Raw genomic sequence first — 6196 nt, forward strand, 5'->3', positions numbered from 1 at the left:
ATTAGTCATATAACCCTTAATTTTAACTCATCTCATGGATAAATAAAATATTATTTTATTCAAAAATATTCTTTCTACCTATTGTTGTTCTCTAACACTCAAACTTACATCCAATAGCCTTTATTCTCATCAATAGAATCTCATCAATCTTTAAATGAGGATATGGGGTGTTACAGTGAGGGCTTCCATGTTGTGGCAGCCCAAATAAAGGGGGGGTTTTTGTTTCAGTAGTGGCCTACTCGTTGTTGGCAGCCCACATCAAGAGGGGGCCACAGCTTGCCTTTAGTGGGAGTCACGGCCCATGTTATACATAGTCGCGCGGCTGCTACCTTGCTGTTGGAGTGCCGCGGCTTGCCCTTGAATCAAGTCATTGGTCGCGGCCTCGATGGTTTCTTTTTTTTTTCAAATGGGGTCATGGCCAAGAGCTTAGTGGGCAGCGACCCATGTTAATTGGAGTTTGGGAGACCGCGAGCTCCACTAGAGGGAGCTAGAGCCTACCCCTTTTTGAAATGTTTTTTGAAATTGTTTTTACACATTTTTTAGAGGGATTTAAATGTACTTGCAAAATAAAAACAAAGTGTTAATAATTTAATAATTAAATAAAAAATAAAGAAAATAAAAGAGAGTAAGTTAAAGTGTTTGGGTTGCCTCCCAAGAAGCACTTTTTTATAGTCACTAACTTGACTATGGCACCCCTTTCTACACTACTTTATACGGCTCGAGACTTTCTTATTGACGTTGACTACTCTGGTATGCCCATTATAAATCTCGATAACATCATAAGGATGAATCTTTACTACCTCAAAGGTTTTCCCCCAACATGGTTTAATATTCCATGGCAAAAGGATGGAGTAGCGAATAAGAAAATACTACCCACCATGCAACCACAAAATCAAGATGACTGGAAAGTGGTGGTGGTTTTGTCTTAAGAGTTAGTGCCTGCTTCATTGCAGGTGGTAGACTAGGCTTACATTTACCCTCATTAACTAAATTCACTTTATAGCAACTATATGTATAGGGATACTGAGTTGCATTGAACAAATTAAATACCACTTTCTCTTCTCTAACTCTGAAAGCTATTTTGCCATTTTTCACATCAATAATTGCTCCCATTGTAGCTAAGAATGATTTTTCCAAAACAAGTGGAATTTCAACATCATCTTCAATCTCTAGCAAAACAAAGTCCACCGAAATGTGCAGATGTCCAACTTTAAGCAAAACATGCTTTCTAATCTCAACTAGGTGCCTGATTTGTAACGAGCCATTCCTTGATTGCTACCGACGTCCGAGTATTGAAAGAGATCCCGCCAAGTCCCGAACAAGCCTTACTTGAAACTCTTGTTAATACGTTATATTCATTCCACCAATTTTTGTAATTACTTTGAATCATATAACTCTTTGCAATATACTTAAAACGAAAAGTCGGACAAATTGACTAAACTTTTATTCTACATTAATTGTATAAATACATTAAAGTTTATAATCTTCAATTGTACATTTGAATTAACTCTAGCATCTATTTACAAAACCAAATACACTATGAACTACTTGACCTTTAGCAGCGGAGTGATCCGGAATAAAGTGCTATGAGATGCCTTTACCTATTCATGTGAACAATAAGTGTCGATGAATGCACACCAGGCCGATCACTTATTTGCAAAAAAGGAGAAAAGGGGGTGAGTTATACAAACTCAGTGATCATCAGCTTTATGAGTAAGGCATAAATGGAAAATAAGCTTAAAGCAGATAATTTGAAGGATAAAACCAGAGTATAAAATGACAACCTTATAAAACCACAAATAAGGTATTTGTGCCTTGTAAAAATAATGCTGTAAATATCATAGTGCAATACTTTCCTTGGCGAACAATGTCAAAATCAAAGCATAATAAAATATATTTCAATCATCAAAATCATTTATTTCCTTCATAAATACAAATGGTCGTATAAAAACACGCATGCTCTCAAAATGTGTGGCATGTAAAAATAACTGAGTACATCCACATACATCAATTCGTGGTCAATATATAAAGCGCTAAAAGCTTTCAGTTAAAAAAAATGGAGTTGCGGGAAAACAATATCTCTCCATCATGCAAAAGAGTATGAGTCTAAAAACTTTCAAGGCTCTCGATTAGGTAACCATAGATAATCAACCTGTGGACCTTCTTCCATGTAATAACAATCCGAGAGGCCCCCCTCTACCGGATTCCCAAAGCCATGACAGTCTCGATGATGTTGGTCGACATTAGAGAAATCATGTGGTTGCAACCATGTATATCACCTCGTGACCAAGCCATGTATAACAACTCATGGCCTTGCCATGTATAATCACAAATTGTGGCCTAGTTACGTCTAACAGCCTGTCGGTGATCCAAAGGTTCTCTAGCTAGAGCTCATTTGTGCACAAGGGTCACACTATCCCAATGAAACATTTCGCCTACTCTCGATGCTCTTGGTTTGCCAAAACTGTTTTCAAAACCAAATCAAGGTTTTCAAGAGTTTTCTTTAAATCCTTTGAAAACAAGGTTCAGCTACCTTTCAAAATTGTTTCTCATATTAAAATGCATGGCGTAAACATTTGCATAACGTTCGAACTAAAATTGACTCACAAAAATGCCAATTTAAGCCATTTATAAAGTGCATTCATCCATGCACACTTCACAAAGATTCAAGGCATGGTTTTGATGCAAAACATTGCAAAAAGGCTTGTTTCGCGGTTTCTAAAACACTTTACATATATGTATATATATAGTCTACTTAAACAACTTTCAAATTAATTTGCATCCACAATTGCCTATAGTTTCTACCAGCTCATGCTTTCCCCCAAAGCAGTGTATAAATTGTTCCAAACCATGTATTCAAATCACTTATAATGTTTTAGCAACTCATGCTTTTCACAAAGGCATTGAATAAATCATTGACAAGTTACTATACATATAACATTATATAGTATTGAATCTTTTGAAATAGATAGCCCCTATTCTCCTCTCTTGGCGGGATATTACTTTGCCAAATTAAACTCCTTATATCCTTAATTGACCAATATCACTTGTCGTTTAACTATTATCTTTCTTGATTTATGCGCATGGCAACTATCCTTTATTTGCAATTTCCTAGCAACAATTAAACTCAAGATACTAACAACTTAACAATTTGTTCTATCTCACACTAGCTGCCCTCACTAGCTTAATGCTTGTATAGTTATTCTTTGTTCTTTAGTCTCATTCAAGAACTAATCATTATTCAAGGAGTTCAATTCATGCTATAGTCATCCTTATTTCAAAATTAATCTTATACTCACACACAATTATATAGAGGTTGCAACTTTACCCAAGAAGTCTTAAATCCTTACATGCATAATCCTTTATCCCTTACTTTCTTCAAGGCATTATAACTAGTATAAACATTCTTCCTAGCCAAATCTAAGATAGCACAATCCATTCTCATTGCTTGATTACCTTTAGGATAGCTTGGACTTTACATGCATCTCGAATATGCCTCCAACTTTTGATCATCAAGGCTTAAATCCACCACTCAACCAAAGGTTGATGACATGCGTGCATCTATTTCTTTCAACTCTCGGAAACCTTTACTGCCACAAATGCTTTCTTATGTTACCATCCAGTTTTCAAAATGAATTCAAACTAAAATCACAATTCTTACTTTTCCTCACTTGGATCTTGAAACCAGGCCACTCATCTTCTTCAAATCTCCAAAGTTCTCCTTGTATAATGAAATGTCAAGACTTAACAACGTAAAGGAAAGGAAACCTCACTATTTCTCTTGAATCCTCACAAACCCGAGCCTTCCTCCATTTCCTCTTTTTTTTTTCTTTTGTTTCTCTTTTCTTCCTCGCAGGTGAAGCTCTCAAAAACAATTTTTTCTTTTTCTTCCTCTATTAATGGCGGGTTCTCTCAAACTTCTGAAGGCCAATTTTCTTTCTTCTTTTACTCTTTGAAACTTGGTATTTATATGGCCATCCACTTGACCAATCAAATTGCATGCACACTTTCATCCTTTTATTCTATTTGGCCACCCACTTAGCCAATTACAATTCATACACTCTTTTATCTTTTTATGCTATTTGACCACCTTGCCAATGTAATACACCATACTCTTGTATAGAAGCTAATACACCTTATCGATAGGACGAGGGACAATTAAAGTTAAATTAAGTGTGAAATTGTGGAGACGGGTTAAAGTTATATTTTAAAATAAAATATTCCATACATGAAAAGAAATGATAATAAAATAATAATATTTTATCAAAGATAAATCAGTAAGTTAAAAGAGTGATTTGGAAGTGAACTGGGATAAAGTGGAACACTTTGGGACCCAAGGAAACAAGTGAAGAATTTTATAACAAAATACAGATAAAATATTAATATTTTATCTATTGTTGAAATTAGTTGTGAAGGAGGACTGCATGACTGATCTAAGTGGGAGAGAAAAAGTAAGAAAGAATTTTGAAGATAAATAATTGAAGTGGAGCCTGCGTGCCTTTATTCAATAAAAGCAAGTGAGGGTAAGTATATATTTAAATATTATAGTGACACCTTGGTGAAGTGCAAATTTGATATTTTATTTGTACAGGGGTAAAGGAAGAAAGATAGATGAAAATTGGAATTAAAAAAATGATGAAGGACCAAATTGAAAAGGATGAAACGTTTAGAGGGTCAAATGGTAAATAAGAAAATTTTGAGGACTTATGTGTAATTTCAACATTTGAAGTTAAAATGAAAATTAACTAACCAAGGAAAAATTAGATTATGTGGGAGGATGGAATATGCATGTAACAAATGCTATTACATGCAAAGATATGCATGCAAGAATGTACTTGTAATGTGGAACATGTGGGACCCCCACCGTGTGACAAGCATAAAGGCATAAGACAAATGATTAAGATAACACATGCATGTGGATATTTAAATTAAAAAGAGACATGAAGGATTTATGCATGATGGACACTTGGTGGGAATTAGACTAAAAGAAAATAAAAAATATTTGCATGTAATGTCATTGGCCAAGGGGGAGGCTAAATGGAAATTAAGGTGGGAAAGCTGCATGAAGGACCATTGGACACAAGTAATGAGGAATTAAGTGTAAATAAATTAAAGAGTGAATATAGATAAGTAATGGAGGATTTCTAACCAATGTGGAAGAAAGGAAATTAGTGCATGAAAACCCATTGGTTGGCAAAATCGCTAAATGAAAATTAAAGGCAAATGTGTGCAAAATTTGATTGGTCCAAAAGGGTGCCATATAAATACCAAGTTTTAAGAGTAAAAAGAAATGTGAATTGGCATTGGTGAAACATTGAGAGAGCCAGTGATTAGAGAAGAAAAGAAAAAAGGGAAAGGAGAAAGCTTGAGAAGTTCCACCCGCGATGAAGAAAAAGAGAAAGGAAAACAAGAGAAAAGTGGGAAAGGCTCAAGTTATGAGGGTTCAAGAGAAACTATAAGGTTTCCTCCCTTCATCTTGTAGATTTGTGCTATTCTATCACCCAAAGAGTCTTCAACATTCAAGAGAGAAGCCATGGAGTGTTGATGGAGGTGTAAAGCTTGGTTTTAAGATACAAGAGAAAAAAGGTAAGAATTATGGTTTTAGCTTGAATGATCTTTGAAAATGGGTTGGTAACTATAAGAAATGTTTTGTGACAGCAAAGATTAGCTCGATTGGAGAGGATTTAGTGACATGCAAGCTATCAAAAATTGTGGATGCATGATGGATTCAAAGTGAAAGAGAAATGATAAGCACAATATTATGTTTTAAGGCCACGGTTGGTAAAACTTTTGAAGCAATAATTTGTGAATAATGTTGGCAACTTGATGACTAAAGCTTTGGAGGAATGTTGGAGTGCATGTGCTGATCAAGCAACCTTTAAGGTAAAAAATGAATAATGCTTTAAGTATATTGAGAGATCTTGAGAAAATGGCTATCGTTGTGTTGATTCATTTTGAAAGGCACATTGTGAAGAATAATGGTTGTTGAAAGAATCTAAACTGCATGAGCTAGTTGAAAATGTTAAGCTTGCTTGTTATGTTGTTTGAAAGAAATAAGGAGGAATACTATGGATGGAGGGTTGAGAAAATAAAGCATTGAAAGTTAGATAGATGATTATGCATGTAAACTTGGAAATAATTGAGTGCGGTTGGGATGATCGTTGCTACCATATACATGGTTAATATTATGAAAATA

Source organism: Theobroma umbraticum, unplaced genomic scaffold (assembly GCF_002168275.2).
Source record: "Theobroma umbraticum cultivar Fairchild unplaced genomic scaffold, ASM216827v3 scaffold_182.0, whole genome shotgun sequence".
Lineage (NCBI taxonomy): Eukaryota > Viridiplantae > Streptophyta > Magnoliopsida > Malvales > Malvaceae > Theobroma > Theobroma umbraticum.